The sequence below is a fragment of the Geotrypetes seraphini genome, chromosome 7, assembly GCF_902459505.1.
Source record: "Geotrypetes seraphini chromosome 7, aGeoSer1.1, whole genome shotgun sequence".
In the NCBI taxonomy this organism is placed as follows: Eukaryota; Metazoa; Chordata; class Amphibia; order Gymnophiona; family Dermophiidae; genus Geotrypetes; species Geotrypetes seraphini.
Genome location: NC_047090.1, coordinates 145,881,102 through 145,904,383, shown reverse-complemented (window position 1 = coordinate 145,904,383; position 23,282 = coordinate 145,881,102). Strand labels below are relative to the sequence as shown.

The following is a 23,282-nucleotide window of genomic DNA, read 5'->3' as shown; positions in this document are numbered from 1 at the left end:
CCGTAACAGGTGTTATCCAGGGACAGCAGGCAGATATTCTTGACTGATGGGTGACGGCACCGACGGAGCCCCGGTACGGACACTTTTAGAGTGATTGCACTCTAAGAACTTGGAAAGTTCTAGAGGCCGCACCGCGCATGCGCGAGTGCCTTCCCGCCCGACACAGGCGCGCGGTCCCCAGTTATGATAAGCCAGCTAAGAAGCCAACCCGGGGAGGTGGGTGGGATGCAAGAATATCTGCCTGCTGTCCCTGGATAACACCTGTTACGGTAAGTAACTGTGCTTTATCCCAGGACAAGCAGGCAGGGAAGGTTGGCCATTATGAAAATAAATTTTGCAAAACAGATTGGTCGAAGTGACCATCCCGTCTGGAAAATGCATCCAGACAATAATGTGATGTAAAAGTATGAACTGAGGACCAAGTGGCAGCCTTGCAGATTTCCTCAATAGGTGTAGAACGGAGGAAAGCTACAGATGCTGCCATAGCTCTAACTCTATGGGCCGTGACGGAACCTCCCAGTGTCAGTCCGGACTGAGCAGAGCAGAAAGAAATGCACGCTGCCAACCAATTCGACAGCGTACGTTTAGAAACAGGATGACCCAATTTATTAGGATCAAAGGACAAAAAGAGTTGTGGCGCTGATCTGTGGGGCTTAGTACGATCCAAATAGTAAGCTAAAGCCCGCTTACAATCCAAAGTATGTAGAGCCTGTTCCCCAGAATGAGAATGAGGTTTCGGAAAGAAGACAGGCAGAACAATGGATTGGTTGAAATGGAATTCAGAGACAACCTTAGGGAGAAACTTTGGATGTGTACGCAGAACCACCTTGTCATGATGAAAGACCGTAAAAGGTGGATCTGCAACTAGTGCATGTAGCTCACTGACCCTCCTGGCAGAGGTAAGAGCAATAAGAAAAAGTACCTTCCAAGTGAGAAACTTGAAGGTGGCAGTCGCCAAAGGTTCAAACGGGAGCTTCATCAAAGCGGAGAGAACCACATTAAGATCCCAGATCACAGGAGGTGCTTTAAGGGGTGGTTTAACATTGAAAAGACCTCGCATGAATCTGGAGACCAGGGGATGAGCTGTAAGGAGTTTCCCATGGACTGGCTCATGAAAAGCAGCGATAGCACTGAGATGGACTCTGATGGAGGTAGATTTGAGGCCAGAGTCAGACAGAGAAAGCAGATAATCCAACAAGGTCTCCACTGGAAGAGATGTAGGATTATGATGATGAAGAAGACACCAAGAAGAAAACCTTGTCCACTTCTGATGATAACACTGCAGAGTGGCGGGTTTCCTGGAAGCATCCAGAATAGAACGAACGGGCTGAGAGAGAAGAGAGTTGTTTGAAGTCAGCCCGAGAGATACCAAGCTGTCAGGTGTAGAGATTGAAGGTTGGGATGCAGGAGGGTCTCCTGATGCTGCGAAAGCAGAGAAGGAAATAGAGGAAGTAGCAAAGGCTCTCTGGAACTGAGTTGAAGAAGAAGGGAGAACCAATGTTGTCTGGGCCATCGTGGAGCAATCAGAATCATGGTGGCTCGTTCCTTCTTGAGTTTGAACAAGGTCCGCAGCATGAGCGGCAGAGGAGGAAAAGCATACAGGAATAGATTGGACCAATTCAGAAGAAATGGATCCGCTGCCAGACGGTGAGGAGTATAGATTCTGGAGCAGAATTGGGGCAGTTGGTGATTGTGAGGAGCTGCATAGAGGTCCACTTGAGGAGTGCCCCATTGATCGAAGATGGACTGTAGGGTTGAAGGATCGAGAGTCCATTCGTGAGGTTGGAGAATTCTGCTGAGCTTGTCCGCTAATGAATTCTGCTCTCCTTGGATGTAGATCGCCTTCAGGAATAGGCTGCAAGCTGTGGCCCAAGTCCAGATTTTCTGGGATTCCTGACACAAGAGGCGAGAGCCTCTGTTTGTTGATGTAGTACATCGCAAACTGATTGTCTGTGCACAGCAGGAGGACTTGAGGAAAGAGAAGGTGTTGGAAGGCCTTGAGGGCGTAAAACATCGCTCTGAGTTCCAGGAAATTGATGTGATGCTTCTTTTCCTGGGCTGTCCAAAGGCCTTGAGTTTGAAACTCGTTCAAATGAGCTCCCCAGGCATAAGGGGATGCGTCGGTGGTGATGACTAGTTGATGAGGAGGTAGATGGAGCAGAAGACCTCTGGAGAGATTTGAGGATATCAACCACCATTGTAGAGACTGACGAAGAGATGATGTCACTGATATGTGTCGTGAGCAAGGATCCGTCGCTTGGGACCACTGGGTAGCAAGGGTCCATTGAGGAGTGCGCAGGTGAAGACGTGCGAGGGGTGTGACATGAACTGTGGAGGCCATGTGACCCAAGAGTATCATCATCTGTTTGGCAGAGATGGAACTCTGAAGAAGTACCTGCTGAGAGAGAAATTGGATAGTCTGAAGATGGTTGGCCGGTAGAAATGCTCTCATGAGGACTGTGTCCAGCACTGCTCCAATGAATTGAAGTCTTTGAATGGGGATGAGATGAGATTTGGGAAGATTGATCTCGAACCCCAGAAGTTGTAGAAACAGGATGGTTTGGTTGGTGGCCAGGAGCACTGACTGAGATGAATCGGCCTTGATTAACCAATCGTCCAAGTAAGGAAAGACTTGAAGGTGGTGAGAGCGTAGAAAGGCAGCTACCACAATCAGACACTTGGTGAATACTCTTGGAGAGGAGGCAAGACCGAAGGGTAGTACCTTGTATTGGTAATGACAATGGTTGATCATGAAGCGGAGGTACTGTCTGGAAGTCAGATTGACCGGTATGTGAGTGTATGCCTCTTTGAGATCGAGGGAGCATAGCCATTCGTTTTGATTGAGAAGAGGATAAAGCGTGGCTAAAGATAGCATTTTGAATTTCTCTTTGACCAAGCATTTGTTGAGATCGCGAAGATCTAGAATCGGTCTGAGGTCTCCTGTCTTTTTGGGGACCAGAATGTAACGGGAGTAGAATCCCTGCCCCTTTTGATCTGGAGGAACTTCCTCTATAGCGTTCAGAAGGAGGAGGGATTGAACCTCCTGAAGAAGGAGGGAAGACTGAGGAGAGTTCAAAGCAGACTCTTTTGGTAGATTTGGGACCGGGAGGTTCTGAAAGTTGAGAGAGTAGCCGTGGTGGATGATGTTGAGGACCCATTGGTCCGAAGTGATAACTTCCCACCGGCTGAGGAAAAAGGAAAGACGACCTCCTATAGGTTGAGGTTGCAGGGAAGATGGTTGAACGCTGGCTATGCCCTGGAGAAGTAAGTCAAAAGGGCTGCGTGGATTTCTGTTGAGGAGGCGGCTTGGCAGGCTGTTGCTGTTGTGGTCTAGGTGTCTGCCGTTGCTGCTGACGCTGCCTTCTAGCTTGTTGTGGAGCTGACTGCAGAGGACGAGCTACATAACGGCGTTGGTAGGCCGATTGTTGTCTGAAAGGCCGTGCCGGTGGTGGTTTCTTTTTTGTCTTGAGGAGAGTATCCCAGCGTGTTTCATGGGCGGAGAGCTTTTGGGTAGTTGAGTCCATAGACTCTCCAAACAGCTCATCCCCTAAGCACGGTGCATTAGCCAACCGGTCTTGATGGTTGACATCAAGCTCGGATACCCTCAGCCAGGCAAGGCGGCGCATGGCCACAGACATAGCTGTTGCTCTAGAGGTAAGTTCAAAAGTATCGTATATAGATCTTACCATAAATTTTCTCAGCTGGAAAAGTGAAGAAGAACATTGGCGAAACGCCAGTCGTTTTCGCTCAGGAAGGTACTGCTCAAAAGAAGCCATGGTGGTAAGGAGATGCTTTAAATAGAATGAAAAATGAAAAGCATAGTTGCCAGATCTATTGGCGAGCATTGCATTCTGGTAAAGACGCTTACCAAATTTATCCATGGCTTTACCTTCTCTGCCAGGAGGGACAGAAGCATAAACACTAGCTCCTGATGACTTTTTAAGTGTAGATTCCACAAGAAGGGACTCATGTGGAAGCTGGGGTTTGTCAAACCCTGGAATAGGGATGACTTTGTATAGAGAGTCCAATTTGCGGGGAGCTCCCGGAACAGTAAGAGGAGTCTCTAGATTTTTGTAAAATGTTTCCCTCAGGATGTCATGGAGAGGGAGTTTCAAAAATTCCTTTGGAGGCTGGTCGAAGTCAAGGGCATCAAGAAAGGCTTTAGACTTTTTAGACTCAGCCTCCAAAGGAATAGAAAGAGACTCACACATGTCTTTTAAAAAGGAAGAAAAAGACAAAGAGTCATGCTTGGAGGATGGGTCAGGAACAACAGGATCATCCCCATCCGAAGAACACTCACCCTCTGATAGAAAAGGTTCTTCGGAATCACCCCACAGATCAGGGTCCCTAATATGGGAACTACGGTCCCGAGACTCAGGGGTGGATGGTTCCAAGTGTCGAGCAGTGTCCAAGTTGCGCAGTGACTTACCCGACCTCATCAATGCGGTACCGGGAGAAGTCACCGGTCGCATCAGTGCCGAAGTTTGTACCGACTGGTGGTGGGATGTCGGCTCCGGTGCGAGGAGTGGCATCGATACCGATGAGGCCGAGTGCACCGGTACCGAAACAGTAGATGCAGACAATACAGGCTGTTCCACTGCCGGTACCGGTGGCTCAGTACGGACCGGCACCGGGAGATTCGGAACCAAGATAGCTGGAAGGAGCTGTTGTAATTGCTCCTTAAGCTGCACTTGGAGGATGGCCGCTATGCGATCATCTAATGAAGGCACCGGTACCGCCTTTTTCTTTTGCGGTACCTGCGGTGCCGCTCTACACCCCGGAGATGAGGAGCCCGATGTCGAGGGACTCACCTCAATAGGGACGGAGCGCTTCCGCTGGCGCCTCACGGTCGGCAGGACTGGACTCGCTGCAATCGAGACCGGAGGACGCTCCAGCGGGGAAGGCTTCTTAGCCGGCTTACCTGGGTGTTGCGACGCCGGCGCGGTGTCACGCGGTGTCGATGATGTAGGTGCCAACTGTACCGGAGCCGATACCGGTGCCGATGTCGCGGGATCGGACATCTCGGTACCGAAAAGTAATCGTTGTTGAATTTCACGATTCTTTAAAGTACGTTTTTTCAATGTGGCACAGCGGGTGCAGGTGGACGCCTGATGCTCCGGACCCAGGCACTGTAGACACCAGTTGTGCGGGTCCGTAAGGGAGATAGGCCGTGCACACCGCTGGCACTTTTTGAACCCTGGCTGAGGGGGCATGAAAGGAAAAACGGCTTCCGCTAAATCGAAGGTCGAGGCCTCGATGGTGGCAGAAGGCTCTGCCGGGGAAAAACCAAAAATGAAGAAAAAAGCAAAGTTGTTTTTTTTTTTTTTTTTTTACAAAAATAAAAGAAAAGAGGCAATAGAGCCAAAGGGGTTTTCGCGAGCGGGAAGGCGTGGAGAAAAATTTTCAACGGCCGTTGAAAAACGCGTCTTCTTAGCTCCGCGGAAACTAAGAAACTGGGGACCGCGCGCCTGTGTCGGGCGGGAAGGCACTCGCGCATGCGCGGTGCGGCCTCTAGAACTTTCCATGTTCTTAGAGTGCAATCACTCTAAAAGTGTCCGTACCGGGGCTCCGTCGGTGCCGTCACCCATCAGTCAAAAATATGCTGCCCGCTTGTCCTGGGATAAAGGGCATTTTTGGAGGAGTGGAAAAGGTGGGAGATGGACCGACCTAGACTGTCTGGAAGCCATAACCAAAAAGTTTTGACAGGTTGCCAGACGGAATTTATATGTTTTGACTTAGACCAAGTCAAAACAGGTATAAATTCCGAATCGGGCCGCTGAGCTAATCACAGCAGCCCAGGCAACCTGTCTCTGCCTCCAGCCACCCCCCCCCCCCCCCCCCCCCCCCCCCGATTTCAGCAGGAGGGATCCCAAGCCCTCCTGCTGACAACCCCTCAAATAACCCAATCGCGGCAGGAGGGATCCCAAGCCCTCCTGCCGGTAACCCCCACCAAAACATGTATAAGTTCTGAATTAGAGAATGACACGGGGAAAAAATCTGTCCCCATCACTGCACCGTTCCCGGCCCACCATCCTCTGCACCGCCTCATCACCGCCGTTCCCTTTCACCGCCCCGTCACTGTCACCGCCATCCCTTTCACCGCCCCGTCACCGCCACTGCCATCCCATTCACCACCCCGTCACCGTCTCCGCAGCATCCATATAAGCCTCAGTACTGCGAAACACCATGAAGACAGAAGAGAGTTCTGCCACTACTACTACTGCACTGAGAATCTGTTTCAATGCCTCTGCCCTGTAGTAAAAACCGAACATAAAATAAATCAATTAACTTGTCCTCCCTTTCAATGACGTGTCCCCCATGTTCACCTATAGCTCAAATCAGGTCAATTGTACACACTAAAAATGCAGGAGAATCTGGAACGTGAGCGCAGGCAGGCAGTGATACAAAAACAGCAGACACCCGACCAAAAGCAGTGTTCCGCCATCTCCCTCCCTCCATCTCACCTTAGATGTAGAGTATGCCGGCTTTCTTTTTTGCCCAGCCGCATGTGCGGGTGCTCATTTGTTCAATATTCTCCTCTGACGCAACCGGAAACAGGAAGTTGCAAGAGAGGAGAAGATTGATCAACGCGAGCGCGGCTTGGCGAAAAAGAAAGCCGGCATACTCTACATCAGTGGTTTTCAACCTTTTTACACCCGTGGACTGGCAGAAATAAAATAATTATTTTGTGGACCGGCAAACTACTAGGAATAAAATTTTAAAACCCTGTTTCCGCCCCATCTCCACAAGCTCAGTCACCTCAGTAACTATAGAAAAATAGACAAATATAGTGCAAAATATAGACAGCAGATATATATTCTCAAAACTGACACATTTTGATCACTAAATTGAAAATAAATCATTTTTCCTACCTTTGCTGTCTGGTGATTGATTTCATGAGTCTCTGGTTGCGTTTCCTTCTGTCTGTGTATCCTTTCTTTCTGCACTCAGGCCCAAGAATTGTCCCTTTCTATTCCCTCCCTCTGTCCTTAGTGCCCCCGGTGCCTCCTTCCCATGTCTTTAGTGCCCCCAGTGCCTCCTTCCCATGTCCTTAGTGCCCCTTCCCGTCTTTAGTGCCCCCAGTGCCTCCTTCCCATGTCCTTAGTGCCCCTTCCTGTCTTTAGTGCCCCCAGTGCCTCCTTCCCATGTCCTTAGTGCCCCTTCCTGTCTTTAGTGCCCCCAGTGCCTCCTTCCCATGTCTTTAGTGCCCCCAGTGCCACCTTCCCATGTCCTTAGTGCCCCTTCCTGTCTTTAGTGCCCCCAGTGCCTCCTTCCCATGTCCTTAGTGCCCCTTCCTGTCTTTAGTGCCCCCAGTGCCTCCTTCCCATGTCTTTAGTGCCCCTAGTGCCTCCTTCCTATGTCCCTCTCATTGCCTTCCACACTTTGTCCCACCCCCACCCCCGAAGCCTGCCTGTGCCTGTCTACTTTTCTCCCTCCCTAGCCAAAGCCAGCCTGCTGCCTCCCTGCCGCTCAAAAAAAAAAAAAAGCCTCCGTCCTTTTCCCCTTCTCTTACCGCCATGCTGCAGCTGCTAAAGCCGGAAGTCTTCTTTCCGACTCAATTCTGAAGTTGGAGAGGACGTTCTGGGCCAGCCAGGCAGTGATTGACGTCGGATAGACTTCCTGTCGGCTTTAGTAGCTGCAGCATGGCAGAAGGAGCAGGAGAAAATGAGAGGCTTTTTTTTTTTCTTCGCGCAGACCGGCAGAAATTTAACTGGCGGTGCTCTTCCAATTCAAAGGTGAGGTGGAGTGAGGGAGATGGCGGGGACCGCGCAATCTGATTGCCTCACTGCGGGGACAAGTCCATTCACCATTCCACGGGGCGGTGAATGGCACTGTCCCCGTCCCGCAGAGGCCACTATTTTTTCTTCCCCGTTTTGGCGGTTTACCCGCAGCTAAACGCGGCTAGCCGCGGGTAACCGCCACCGTGTCATTCTCTATTCTGAATCGGGCCGTTGAGCTGATCACGGCAGCCAAGGCAACCTGTCCCTGCCTCCGCCATCCCCCACCCCCAATTTCGGCAGGAGGGATCCCAAGCCCTCCTGCTGACCTCCCCCCAAACAACCCAATCGTGGCAGGAGGGAGCCCAAGCCCTCCTGCCAGTAACCCCCCCAAAAACAGGTATGAGTTCCGAATCGGGCCGCTAAGCTGATCACGGCAGCCCAGGCAACCTGTCCCTGCCTCTGCCACCCCTCCCCACTCCCCGATTTCAGCAGGAGGGATCCCAAGCCCTCCTGCCAGTAACTCCCTTTGTCGGGCATCGGAGGGGGAGATCGCGATTGCGGCAGGAGAAATTAGGCATCTCTCCTGCTGCGATTGAGGGGGGGACAGTTACAGGATTCTGTAACCAGCATTGTTTTTGACAGATGCCAGTTACAGAATCCTGCTTTTAGGTGAAGGACTGGCCCCTCCTTCGCCTAAAAGGTCTAGTCTTGGGCATTTGGGACTTGGGCAATTTTTTGGTCGGGCGTAGTGGCAGACTGAGCAAGTAGACTGCTGAACGTGGAGGTAGGCCATTCTCAAAAAAAACTCATTTTGGACTTTTTTTTGAGAATGGACATTTCTCTGCTGCCTATTTTCAGCGTCTAGTGACTTAGGCCAAAAGGGGACTTAGACGTTTTTTTTTAATTATGCCCCCTCCATGTGTTATTCTTTTCAATTCAACAAATGTTGGAAAAATATATAAGGGGTCGAGAATATATACTTGTCTGGTGAAAAATAGCTCCAAAAATTTAATAGAACAAAATTTGTCATGAGGGGAAAACATGTAAAAAGGTACCAGATTAGATGGGTGTTCCAGAGCTCTCTATAAATATGGCCCAATGCATTTCTATAAAAGATGTTTCAACAGCTGCAGCACAAAAATTTTTATATTCTGAAACACTGCAGTTATACAACTGCTGCTTTCAGACTGTCCACTTCCTATTCTCTGCTCTCCTAGTCATAGACAAGATTTGTATAAGAATACACATACCATATATACTTGAATATAAACTGAGATTTTGGGGCCAAAAAACTGGCCCAAAAATGGGGGTCTCAGGTTATATTTGAGTCACTACCCGACCAATGGCACGGCTGTCCTCCATTCAACTCCCAATGACCACCAGGGCTATAATCTTCAATAGGACGATGTGTTCCCTCCTCCCCCTGAACAATGGCATGGTTATCTTCCAAGAATCATCAAAAACTAAGCCTCAATTAGAGTTACTACATTCGTTTATGACCTCAGCAGTACAAACTGTGAGAAAGACTTCATTCACAGTATAACTTGCACTAAAGTCTTCATTGGTCAAGTTTTTTATCTCAAATCTTATTAATTAATTTATTTTTATTTAGTTTTCAAAATAACTTAAGAGATAATACTCATCTCATTATCAGAGCATAGCAGGGGTTCTTCACCGACATAGGCTATGTTTCGCCATACAAGGCTTTGTCAAGGTAATCCCCTGATAGAGAAGAGAAATATATCGTAATTAGTAGAAATATTTTTACCAGCACCTCATAGGGTAGCGTTTCTAACCCATATAAAGTAAAGGAAGATAAAAACTAGGTTATAGCTCACAGCCATAACTTATTAAATACCTTTCTTATGCCGATTCCACATTCGCTGGCATAAGAAAGGTATTTAATAAGTTATGGCTGTGAGATATAACCTAGTTTTTATCTTCCTTTACTTTATATGGGTTAGAAACGCTACCCTATGAGGTGCTGGTAAAAATATTTCTACTAATTACGATATATTTCTCTTCTCTATCAGGGGATTACCTTGACAAAGCCTTGTATGGCGAAACATAGCCTATGTCGGTGAAGAACCCCTGCTATGCTCTGATAATGAGATGAGTATTATCTCTTAAGTTATTTTGAAAACTAAATAAAAATAAATTAATTAATAAGATTTGAGATAAAAAACTTGACCAATGAAGACTTTAGTGCAAGTTATACTGTGAATGAAGTCTTTCTCACAGTTTGTACTGCTGAGGTCATAAACGAATGTAGTAACTCTAATTGAGGCTTAGTTTTTGATGATTCTTAGATTTTTTTGGCCTTATAAAGATATATCTAAGTGCCTAATATACTTGTATGGTTATCTTCCATACATACCCCTGTGATGAACCTTGGTTGTCAGTATCCTCAATGCACACAACCCCCAGTCGCCTCCCTCCTCCATGCATCACACTTACCATTATTACTGAAAACCTGCTGCCACCGTCAATGCTGTATTCTGATCTGGTGCAGGACCTCGAGCATCTGTGCATGCTCAAGGCCTGCTTGCTCCCACCTTCTCTGAGAATCTGAGGAGGTGGAAGCTGGCAGGCTTTGAGCATGTGCTCAAGGCTTCGCACTGGATCAGAATACAGCATTGACGGCGGCAGCAGGTTTCTAGTACTAATGGTAAGCAAGATGTCAAAAAGGGGGGCGTGCATGGAGGAGAGTGGTTGAGGTGGCAGTGGGGATTTGTGTGCATGGAGGATAGCAGCATTAAGGTTCATCACAGAGGGGGCCTATATGGAAGATAAGCATGCTCATGTTCAGCAGCAAGTTTCTTCGGTAAGCATGATGCTGGCTGGGGAGGGGAATATTTAATTTCTAATTCCATGCCTGTGTAAATGCTAGAATGGTTTATAATTAAAAGGAACTTCCTTGTTAGTAGAAGGACAAAGAGGAAGTGGGGTAGCATCCATTAAACTTTAAAACAAAATCTTTAAAAGAAGTCCAAACTTAAGAGGTCATGTGCTGTGAAATGCTGAATGACTATCAAAACAACCCAATTTTCCTATTGTTTCCCAGGAAACTGCTATGATGTACAGCAAGATATTTGATTGGTATTTTTTCCAATGTTTAAATTTTATTAATTGTTTACTCTTAGGTAATCATCCCTCAATGTAAATCAGTGGTTATAATTATTGAATTTATATCTTTTATACTCCTAGTACACATGGAAAGGGACATCAGATCTTGTTGCCTACTCTCTTAATTAAGAACATAAGAGTTTCCAGCAGTGGCCAATCTAGATCACAGTTATCTGGGAATATCCCCAAAAAATAAAACAGATTTTATGCTGCTTAGCCTAGAAAAAAGTAATAGATGCTCCCAAGTTTTTTGTAGAGTGGCTCACCAGGATATCCACAATGATATGAATGAAATAAATTAGCATATAATGGAGGCAGTGTATGCAAATCAAGTTTATGCATATTCATTATGGATATCCTAAAAACCTGACTGGCAAGGGAGTACTCCAGGACCGAGTTGAGAAACACTAAACTGGAAGAATAGAAAAGAAAAATAAAATCAGAAAAGAGTTACAAATGACATAAGATTCACACTGGCTTCCAATACAAGCAAGAGTACACTTCAAATTCTACTGCCTACTTTTCAAGGCTATTAACGGAGAAAGCCCAACCTACTGGAATAACCAACTAACTCAATCCTCTTCAACCAGGCACAGGAGAATCCACTCACTATTCACACACCCATCATCCAAAAATGTCAAATGAAAAAAAACTATATGACAACCTAATAGCCTCCAAAGCAGCTAAACTGGACAGACAAATCACCATTCTGTTGTTATTGACCACAGACTACAAAACCTTCAAGAAAGATACTAAAACCATACTCTTCAAAAAATACATAAAACCCATCTAGCACGACCAGTCCCTACCCAAACCCCACCTACCCTCTCTAAACCCTTAATACACTCTAATTTGCTTCTAACTACCCAACAAATTCTAAAATGCTTCTAATTACCCAACATTTATCACCTTAAGATCTCGACAACTCTTTGGTACTTCTTAAGTAACTATTATGACATCGCTTATGCTATTCCTGTAAACTTTATGTAATTCTTGATAAATTTGATGTAATCTGCCTTGAACCGCAAGGCATTGGCAGAATAGACATTACTAATGTAATGTAAAGATAGAGAGAGTCAATCTGTTGCTGCACCCACCACCAGTAGACCTGAGGGATGTAGAGGGACAAAAATAACTAGATAACCATCATACTTCATGCAAAAAAATAGGTCTTCGATAGAGCTTTGAACTTATGAGGGTTCTATAGGCAAGTCTTATGGGAGTTTGTTCCAAAGTGTAAGCCTGACTATCACAAACAGAGTCCCTAAATCTGTTAAGGTAGATCTCAGGAAGAGAGTGCTGCCACCTTCCAGCCCTACTGGACTTTTAATGATTCAGAGGTGCATTTCATTTTTTATTGTAAAGTCTACTATAAAACCTAGTGGCTGAACTGAATAGCTTTCTTACTAGTTGCTATGAGTATTGTCTACTAACAACAGTGAAGCACGACAATACCTGTTGCTATGGGATAATGGCTCCCTGTGGTTAAACAGGTTTTCAAAGACCTCTTTCTTGTCTCCAAGAAGTCTGTCTTCTACAATCACTTGTTACCTACAGCTCATTAATTCCAAATGACTCCTCCTGGAAACACTTGAGGGCAGGATTCTCAAAACTTACCGTGCCCTTAACGATGGTTGCTAAACCGGTTCCAGCTAGTTTAGCATGCCAGTATTTTACTGTGAATTATCAGAATGGTTCACCTTGGTCTTTTCTGAGCTTCCTAGCAGACTCCGACTCTGCAATGCAAATGTAGTACAACAAGGTCATTAATATTAAAATGGAAATAAAATGGCCTCATTAATATTTAAATAAGCACCCTGGGCGATTCTCTATCATCGCCAGGTGATTCCCTAACCTCACTGTTCTACATTTAAGGGCAAAATTTTCCAGCAGGCACTGAGCACCGATTGGCTCAGGCACAGGCAAAAAAGAAAGGCTTGACAGCTCAGACACCTCCCCTCAATTAAAAAAGACCCTCCCTCCCACCGATCCACCCTCCCTCCCACCGATCCACCCTCCTATTTGGCAGGAGGGATGCCTACTTCCTCCTGCCCTCTCAACAGTCCCCCGCAACTTTAAATTGAAGGACAGCAGAAGGGATGCCCACTCCCTCCTACTGCCAAGGTCCTCCCATCCGACAACCCCCCCCCATAACCCCCAAACCTTTAAGACAAAGGCCAGCAGGAGAAATGCCTACTCCCTCCGGCTAGCAGGCCTGCCTCTTCAAACAGGCAAACCTTCCCCTTCCATTCTGGGATGCACCGGGGAGTGACCTAAGACTTTGAATGGCCCAGGCGCCTAAGGCCCACCATTTTGAAGAGGTGGGCCTGCCAGCTAGAGGGAGTAGGCATCCCTCCTGACAGCCTTTGGCTTAAAGGTACGGAGGGTGCAAGGGATTGTCAGGGGGGGAGGACTCTGGGGGCAGGAGGGAATGGGCATCAGGGAGTCATTGGGGAGGTTGTTGTTCCAATGATCCAGATATTGGAATGACGAGTGAGGTGATTAAATTGCAGATGACACTAAATTGTTAAAACACACGCAGATTGTGAAAAATTGCAAGCAGACATTAGGAAATTGGAAGACTGGGTGTCCAAAGGGCAGATGAAATTTAATGTGTACAAATGCAAAATGATGTACAATGGGAATTATAACCCAAATAACAGTTACTGGCTGAGGGGAGATATGATTGAAGTCTACAAAATCCTGGGGTAGAGTAGAACAGGTACAAGGTGGATCGATTTTTCACTCCGTCAAAATATACAAAGACTAGGGGACACTCCAAGTTACAAGGAAATACTTTCAAAACCAATAGGAGGAAATTTTTTTTTACTCAAAGAATAGTTAAGCTCTGGAATGTATTGCCAGATATTGTGGTAAGAGCAAATAGCATAGCTGGTTTTAAGAAAGGTTTGGACAATTTCCTGGAGGAAAAGTCCATAGTCTGTTATTGAGAAAGACATGGGGGAAGCCACTGCTTGCCCTGGATCGGTAGCATGGAATATTGCTACTGCTTGGGTTTAGCCAGATACAAGTGACCTGGATTGGCCACTGTGAAAACGGGCTACTGGGCTTGATGGACCATTGTGCTGATCCAGTAAGGCTATTCTTATGTTCTTATGCTGGAACATGGCACAGGCAATAGAAAACTGTGAGCGGAACATCAGGGAAAGTCCTGAGAAAATAGGAACCACCATAAAGAGAAAGATTTAATTCAGAAAATGGCAGAACTGCTGTGTAAAAAAGAAGATTTGGCAAACACCCAGAAGAGGAGAAAGTTGTAACTTCATTGTAGGGGCTGATACTGTTCTAACTTAGGTCAAGAAGATGCCGTTAGGAAATAACCAAGGAAGGCCATGGCTCTGTACCAGAGAAAAGCAGTGGAAACTACACACAAGAGGAGAAATGGTTCTATGTTTCTATACGAATCAATAGGAGCTGAGGGAAGCAAGGGTCTGCAGTATGCTTCCCTTGGGAGGCCATAGTTCCCCCTCATAAGCTGCTAACCAGTGCGAGGGTGGAAATAGTACAGTTCATGAGGACACTAATAAGGTGTAGAAAAAGAGAAGGTTGACAGACTTCCATACTAACTGCTGTCATAGAGCAGAAGAAAGTGGAACTGGCATAGTATAACATGATAAGAGAAGGCAGTGTAGAAGAGAGGCAAGATCAAGCTGCACACACATTGAAGCACACCATGCCGCACAAAAATGCCAGTCACCGTGTCACTTAAAGAGTGCCTATCGTCTCATGCTACAAAACGCTGACCACTACCATGCCGCAAAAATAATGTCACCACGAAGCAGAAAGAATAAAGGTAGCAATCCGACCCTGTTGAAATGTTTTGCCACATTGTAGCCCCCTAGGATGATACCACCAACTGGCCTCGCTATGAGAAGCTAAGGTACTCCAGAAATGCAGACCACAGCATAAACCTGTACTGCATGAAATAAGACATAAAAAACCATGCATCTGAATAACCTAAGCTAGAGAATTCTCCCTCTGAGAAGAATGCCAATGCACGTAAACTGAACTCAATAATGATAAAAGAATTGCCGAATATCTGGGAATAGCTGGCTAAACGCCCCTAAGAGAAGGGGAGAAAGAGAGACAACACTCCCTGCAGACATGAAAACTCAGGTTTAATCCCTTATCAAAATGGACTTGGAAAACGCACTGCCTATTCCTAAGAAGGATAAGTTGCATAAAATAGTCCTGGGTATCTAGCCAAGTGTACTTGTGACCTGAGTTGATCACTATGGAGAACAGGATACCAAATTTGGTGGACGTTTGGACCGTCCAAGCATGGAAACTCTTATGTGCAACTATCAGGAGAAAACAGCAAGAAAAAAGTGCTTAGGATAAGGATATCACTTAAAATCAAAAGGAGAAAATACATACTCAAGGTTCTCAGAAAAGATGAATTCAAGGCCGCCATCACCCAAAAGTATGACCTGAGGTGTAATACAGAATACTGCTCCAGTCAGAGATACTGACACTCACGAAGAAGGTAGAGGGTTGTAATCATCTAATGATCTTGAAATAGAACTGCTCCCTAAAGCACTCCATACATGTAAAATGTCAGGGTCTAGAGAACAGCCTAAAAATATTACCAAGCTAATGCACAGAATAGCCTAATCTGAAAAGTTCCATCTCCCCCCTCCCCTACCAAATTTGCAGCCCCCAAGTGTAGCACAAGCTGAAGGGACCAAGAATGGTTACCAAGGAAATCCAAACAATTTAGAACTCTATGTCCTCCCTCAGAGGTGCCAACAGTCAAAACAGTCAAGATGAAACCCACCTAGCACCACTCTATGTGCTGTCACTCCAAGCTGGTGAAATCTGAAGAAGCCAGACTCGAGGCACCCTCTTTAAGATGTCAAACACCACAAAGTGAAATAAAACAATAAACTACGGTACTGCTTTCCTCTGCCAAAGAGAAGGAAACCTTGGAAGGTGTTGAAGTGCTAGAAATTAATCCTTTTGTATTTCCCCCTCCCCATACTTGGGGGAAAAAAGGTAAAGGCTCACACACCCTCTCACATAAGTGGAGTACTAACATAGGGAGGGGAGGGGGGAAACAAAAAATGTCCTCTTGCTCCCCTAACAGCTGCTCCAGCCATTAGCCCAAAGCACCATGTGTTGCCACCATCAAACAAATCAGAAGTAAAGGCTCACTGGGGAGAGGCAACTCTGGCTGAAGTAGCTCTCCAAACACCAAAGCATAGCAGCCTCCACCATAGTCGTTCAAGAAATGGCAAGAGAATGAGCTGGGGAAGTCAACGGTTCTGCTCAAAAGCAGAAAGCAATCTTCTATGCCTAGAAGCTTGCTGTGAAGTAGGAATAAAGCCCCAGAAGAATCTGACCCAGACTGAAGTAAAGGGCTTTCCTAAAGAAAAAGGAAATCAGCCGGGGATCCCAGTCACCTCAACAGTATTCCTTCCAGGTGGGCTGTTCTTTCCTGCCTTCAGCCGAACTTGTTCTTTGCAGGGACATAGGCAGTGGCTCTTGCAAGGTGCACGTGGCTGACCCAGAAGCCTTCCCTCTGACATCAGAGCTGACATCAGAGGGAAAGCTTGCAGGGCAGACACGTGAAGCATGCAAATGCCACTGCCCACGTCCCTGCAGGGACCAAATAAGAGAGGGGGGATATGAACGTGGGACAAAGGAGCATTGGGACATGGGAGGGGCACAAATTTAGGACAAAGGCAGTGAGGGGGAACAAACTTGGGACACAGAAGGAAGGGAGGGGGCATGAACCTGGGACACAAGGAAGGGAGGAAGAGGGCACTAACTTGGGACATAGGAGGGAGGGAGGGAATAGAAAGAGATAATTGTTGGGCATTAGTGTGTGAGTGAGAATGAAAGATATGGTGCACATGTGGAGAAGAAGAAAGAGGACAATTGTTGGGCATAGACAGCGAGAGAAGAGTGAGGTAGCGATGTATGGGGAAGAGAAGGATGAGAGGGAGAAATGCTGGATATGGTGGTGGAGAAGGAACAGAGGGACAGATTGAAGGGAATGCAAGGAAGAGGAATGTTGGACATAGAGATGGAGGGAGAGGTGGGACACAGTGCTGGAGAGGGGTGATAGGAGAAACGCTGGGCATGGGGCTGGTGGGCAGTGGTGAAAATTGCTGTATATGATCCAGCAGATGAGAGGGAGAAATGTTGGATGTGGCAGTAGAGGGAGTGGGAAAGATATACCCTGGATCTCTCTCTTTTTCCCCACTCCCTGTACACAGGGGGAGGGATCATAGAATGGTGAGATGAAGGCAGGGAGATGGGTACAGGGGAAAAACTAGAAAGGGACAGATCGGAGACATAGAGAAGGGAGATGCTGAACATGTGGAACAATACATACGGCTATACTCACTCGAGGAACGCAGAGAGAGGGGAGACATGATCGAGACGTTCAAATACCTCACGGGCCGTATCGTGGTAGAAGAAGATATCTTCTTTTTCAAAGGTCCGACGGCAACAAGAGGACATCCATGGAAAATCAGGGGGGGGAAATTGCACGGCGACACCAGGAAATATTTTTTCACCGAAAGAGTGGTTGATCGCTGGAATATACTTTCACTTCAGGTGCTCGAGGCAAGCAGCGTGCCTGATTTTAAGAAGAAATGGGATCGTCACGTGGGATCTCTGCACAGAGCTAAATAGGGGAGGGTCATTAGGGTGGGCAGACTAGATGAGCCGCGGCCCTTATCTGCCGTCTTTTTCTATGTTTCTATGGATGGTGAGCATGGAGAAAGAAGAAATGTCAGATGGTCAGGAGACCCTGGCAAGTGGATTAAGAGAACACAAAAGAAAACAGAGACCAGTATCTGAGACCAACATGATAAAATAATAAGACAAGAAAAGATAGAAAATTTTATTTTCTATTTTGTGATTAGAATATATCAGATTTTAAATATGTATCCTGCTAGAGCTGGTGTTAAACATAACTTGGGGCTCAGCTTCCAGCTGGCTTTGCTTCTCTCTAACCAGGGGGTAGTTGCCCTACTGACACTATTCTTGTCATGCGAAACTGCTGTATTCTGTTAGCATGATTTTTGTGTAGCATTCTGTAATAATTTGGCTTATTCAGTTTTCTCGATAGTGGAGGAGATATTTGTGAAGGGGAGGGGGCACAGGAGTTTTATTGATCCTTGCGGTGTATTATTTGTATTTATAAAATGACAATTGTATTGAATATTGTTTCTTTTTATACTTTAATAAAATAAGTTCAGTATAAAATCATAACTACTCAAGGCTTGTGCGGATGGGATCAGATGGTTTGCGAGATGGGGCAGGGACCGAGCTCATGTGGGAGGGGATGGGGACCGAGCTGGGACACATTTTTTCCCCCCGCATCATTTTGTAGTGCCTAACTCGGCAGGGGTGAGCACCACTCCCAGGGAAGCTATTCCTGAGCTCCATGTGTTACAGTAGACCAGTCAGGTAGGTACTCTTTAAAAAAAAGTGTGATCCTCCTGGTTTCAGATCCCATCTGATCCTTCTCCCAGCCAAAGCTGTCCCAGAACTACTTAGCACAGGGAAACAAAAAAAAAAAACAAAAAAAAAATCAATCCCATAAATACCAAAAAATAACAAATCTAGTGCAAAGCAGAGAAAAAGCCATCTTCTCAGCACTCATGTAGAAGTTCAGACTGAAGAGAGAGAGCACTACTCAGGAAGAAAGGAGGCGGAGCTGAGGAAAAATGATTGATGCCTTCTCAAATCCAACTCGCCAGTTGGGGTACACAACCCATCCGTATGCTGTTTGCACAGGAATGGATTGCCGTTTGGGGGGGGGGTTCCTTTTCAAGCGTCTTCAGCTCTCTGACGCTGTTTGTGCCCCACCCGTCCACCCCTCACCGCACTCCTAACCAGGCCCTGCTCGGCTCTGCCTTGCCTCTCAAATCTAGCCTGTAACGCATTAAGCGTGATAGAACATAGAGATATTTGACTGCCTTCTCAGGCGGACGGGGGGCCCCTCATCTCCCCTCCCCTCCCCTCCCACGGGCAAAGCGCCTATCCCTCATTCTCAAACTCCCCAAGCCCCGTCCTACCTTCGAACTTATCTTCCAGGTCGCCGGTGATTGGCACCACGGCTTTCCTTCTCCGGCGTCCAGATACCTCTGACGCAACGTCGTTCCCTCAGCCGCGTCCCGCTCCGCCGGAAACAGGAAGTCGCGGGAGCGATGGCGGGAGTCACTCCGGAGAAAGAAAACGTCGCGAGCCGGTGAAGCATCTTTAGGAAGGTCTTCCTGTATGGCACTGACGTTTTCATGGACTTGTACAAGCATTGTACGTCCTCAAACTTACTGCCTTTGAATCTGCTATGAAGGCAAGGTCTTGTGGCTTGAAAAAAGGATTTTCCCTTTTAACTCACTTTAAATATAATTTCCTTAAACGTTCTTCTGTCTGTTCAGGCGTGTTCTACATTTGGGAAGGACTTTTATCAAGTTCTGTGAATTTAGATATAAGGCATGTGTTACACCTGTATTATTTTTAAGAAGTCTGTGATCCCGAGGTGTGCATTTGGATGCAGTTGTATACCTGAATATTTTACGAGGGTGGTTTGAAAAGTTTGATAAAAAGACAAGTTAAACAATGTAGTCTTCATTGATGGCTTTACGCTTAGTCCAGCGAGTTTATAATTTTTTTGTAAATTATTTTTCCTACAATATGTTAAATCTGGAGACTCTGAACTAAGGTATAACCCTCAATAGAGAGTACCTTGTTTAACTTGCTTTTTTACCAAGCTTTTCAAACCATCTTGTTATAATGTAAGTTTGCGCCTGCATTCAGGAACAGCTCAAGGCAATCTGCTGCTGCCTATTGCGAGCGATGAGTCGTCATCTCCCCCCCTCCCCCCCCCCCCCCCCCGCATCCAAAATGAGGGTGGAGAAAGGGCTGCCCCAACTACTAGGCAAGACTGACTAGCTGTCTAGGGAAGCAGCTTCTTAGAGGGTATCAACAAAGCAAAACAATAAGTCCTGGGAGAGTGTGGCACAGTGGTTAGAGTTAGAACCTCAGCACCCTAAGGTTATGGGTTCAAATCCCTCGCTGCTCCTTGTGACCCTGGGCAAGTCACTTAGGGCTAGATTCACTAAGCTTACCAATCGTGTACCGATCGGTTTGCGACCCCAACCCAATTCACTAACCCTTCCCCTGCAGTGTGAGCCTATGGTTTTAACCTGCAGGTTTAAAGCGGGTTAAAACCACAGGCTCACGACGAAAAAGTTAAAAAAAGAAAGAAAAAAAAGCAGCTCTGTAAGCATGCGGAGACCATCTACAGACAAAGAAGATGGCCTGCGCATGCTTCAGGATCGCTCACTAGCGATCGTGGGGGGGGGGGGGGTATTCCTCCAATCATCCCCATTTGCATGCTGACCCATTGTGAATTTGTTGTCCTGTCGCGGATCGGACACGATCGGGCAGGTTATTGAATCTAGCCCTTAATCCCCCCATTGCCCCAGGTACACTAGATAGAGTTTGAGCCCACCGGGACAGATAGGGAAATATGATAAAGTACCTGAATGTAAAAACCACTTAGGATACATGTGCTATATAAATAAATAAAATAAACTCAAATAACTATGTGTCAGTGTTTCTATCCGCATATACTGTACTTTAACTTGCTTTTTTGCAAAAACACAAAGGAGATGCAAGATGCTCAATAAGAAGTAAAAGAGAATCTCAGTTTAATACACCATAATAAAATTAGTTATATGGGAGTCGATATTATAAAACACTGGCTAAAAGCTGATTACAGAGATATCCAGTGGCACTAAGGCCTGGATTCTATTAAGAGGCGCTAATTTGTTAGACGGCAGTAGATGCCCAAGCTCAGTTAAAAAAAAAATAAAAAGCCGTTTAAACTATGTTTTTAAATGAATTTCAAAATGCCTACCATTGCCCCATCTTCCCCCACAAATAAGGTCCAACACATCCCTTTACCACCCTCCTCCCTCCCTCCCCCCCCCCCCCCCGCTAGGTCCAACATATCTCCATACCCCTCAACCAGGTTCAGCACATCCTCATCTTCCCCCAAACAAGATCCAGCACATCCCTATACCCTGCTTAAGAAGTAGAGAATGATGCGGGGGAAAAATTTGTTCCCACCCCATCCCCGCAAACCATCTGATCTCATTGCACAAATTGTATTCTGATCTCATTGCACAAATCTCGAATAGTTATGACTTTATAGTGAACTTATTTTATTAAAGTATAAAAAGAAACAATATTCTGTACAATTGTCATTTTATAAATCACAAATAATAAAGAGCAAGGATCAATAAAACTCCTGTCTCCCCTCTCCTCCCCCTCACAAATATCCCTCCACTATCGAGAAAATTGAAGTCAAATTACTACAGAATGCTACATAGAAAAATCAAGCTAACAGAATACTTCAGTCATACATGGTAGGAATAGTGTTAGGGGAGTGCAACTAGGGCAACTACCCCCTAGTCAGAGAAAGCCCTAAGCCAGCTGAAAGCTAAAGAAGCACAGCCTGGGCTTTGCAGTCCCCAGTTATGTCTAACACCAGATCTAGCAGGATATATATTTCAAATCTGATATATTATAATCACAAAATAGAAAATAAAATTAATTTTTCTACCTTTTCATTGCCTCGTCATTTTATTCTTGTTGGTCTCAGATGCTGGTCTCTGTTTTCTTTTGTCTTCTCTTAACTCACCAGAGTCTCCTGACCATTTCACATTTCTTCTGTCTCCTAACTTACCATCCATCTTCTATCTCTCTGTATGTATTGTTCCCCATGTTCAGCGTCTCCCTTCTGTATGTCTCCTATAAGTCCCTTTCTAGTATTTCCCCTGTGCCTATCTTCCTGCCTTCATCATCTCTCTATTCTATGACCCCTTCTCCCTGTATACAGTATCACTCAGGAAAGGGAAATCATGTTTGATGAATTTACTTCAATTTTTTGAGACCGTGAACAAACAAATTGATAGTGGAGAACCGGTGGACATAATATACTTGGACTTCCAGAAAGCATTTGACAAGGTTCCACATGAAAGACTTCTCAGGAAACTACAAAGCCATGGAAAAGAGGGAAATATACTAAGATGGATAGGCAAATGGCTGGAGAACAAAAAGCAGTGAGTGGGCATAAATGGGAAGTTCTCAGACTGGGAGAAAGTGACTAGCGGTGTGCCCCAGGGCTCAGTACTTGGGCCCATCTTATTTAATATTTTCATCAATGACCTAACATAGTAACATAGTAGATAACGGCAGATAAAGACCCGAATTGTCCATCCAGTCTGCCCAACAACCTAGAAGAAGGAACATCCAGTGAGATCATCAAGTTTGCAGACGACACAAAGCTATGCCGGGCAATCAGATCGCAGAAGGATAGTGAGGAACTCCAGAGTGACTTGTGTCAGTTAGAGAAATGGGCGGAGAAATGGCAGATGAAGTTTAATGTGGAAAAGTGCTAAGTAATGCATTTAGGCAGAAAGAACAAGGAACACGAGTATAGAATGTCAGGTGCAACTCTGAGTAAGAGTGAACAAGAAAAGGACCTGAGTGTACTGATAGATAGGACCCTGAAACCGTCGGCACAATGCACGGTAGCGGCAAAGAAAGCAAATAGAATGTTAGGCATGATAAAGAAAGGAATCACGAGTACATCAGATAAAGTTATAATGCCGCTTTATAGAACAATGGTCAGACCACACTTGGAATACTGTGTCCAACATTGGTCTCCTAACCTAAAGAAGGATATAAAATTGCTGGAGAGGGTGCAGAGACGAGCAATGAAGCTAATAAAAGGTAAGGAGAACTTTGAATTTGAAGAATGACTTAAGAGACTGGGATTGTTCTCCCTTGAGAAAAGGAGACTGCGAGGGGATATGATCGAGACTTTCAAAATACTGAATGGAATCGACAAAATAGAGCAGGAAAAAAAATTATTTACAATGTCCAATGTGACACGGATAAGAGGACATGGACTGAAGCTAAGGGGGGACAAGTCCAGGACAAATATCAGGAAGTTCTGCTTCACGCAACGAGTGGTGGACATCTGGAATGCTCTCCCAGAGGAGGTTATTGCGGAATCCACTGTTCTAGGATTTAAAAGCAAACTAGATGCACATCTCCTTACGAGAGGCATAGAGGGATATGGGTGACTAAAATTACGCCAGGTGTACACCTGGCTTGGCCTCCACATGTGCGGATTGCCAGCTTGATGGACCAAAGGTCTAATCCAGAGATGGCAGTTCTTATGTTCTTACTTCTCTATATCCCCCCTATCCAGCATCTTCTGCGTTCTTATTCTCTCCCATGTCTAGCCATCTTCTCTCTGTGTCCAAATACCTTGCTATGTCTAGCATTACCCCTCTGTGTCCATATACCGCCCCCATACAGCAGTCTACTTTTTGTCCCTATGCTCCCAACCTTGCCCACCATCTCCCCTCTTTTTATATA

The 23,282-nt window shown here is 45.9% G+C and overlaps 1 protein-coding gene across 3 annotated transcripts in view; it reads right to left on the bottom strand.

Moving 5' to 3' along the window:
- The window catches only part of PCNX4 (pecanex 4), an 89,651-nt gene extending 70,623 nt beyond the window's left edge, over positions 1-19,028 (bottom strand). The window contains exons 1-2 of one of the 3 annotated variants that reach the window (XM_033952491.1): positions 18,902-19,028; positions 12,465-12,583 (exon numbers count right to left, since the gene is read on the bottom strand). The gene's annotated coding sequence lies outside the window, so the exon portion shown is untranslated. Of the gene's footprint in view, positions 1-12,464; positions 12,584-18,430; positions 18,618-18,901 lie in introns of those variants that run through there. The other 2 variants (XM_033952492.1, XM_033952493.1) reach the window with 2 other exon arrangements.
- Between the last annotated feature and the right edge of the window lie 4,254 nt (positions 19,029-23,282).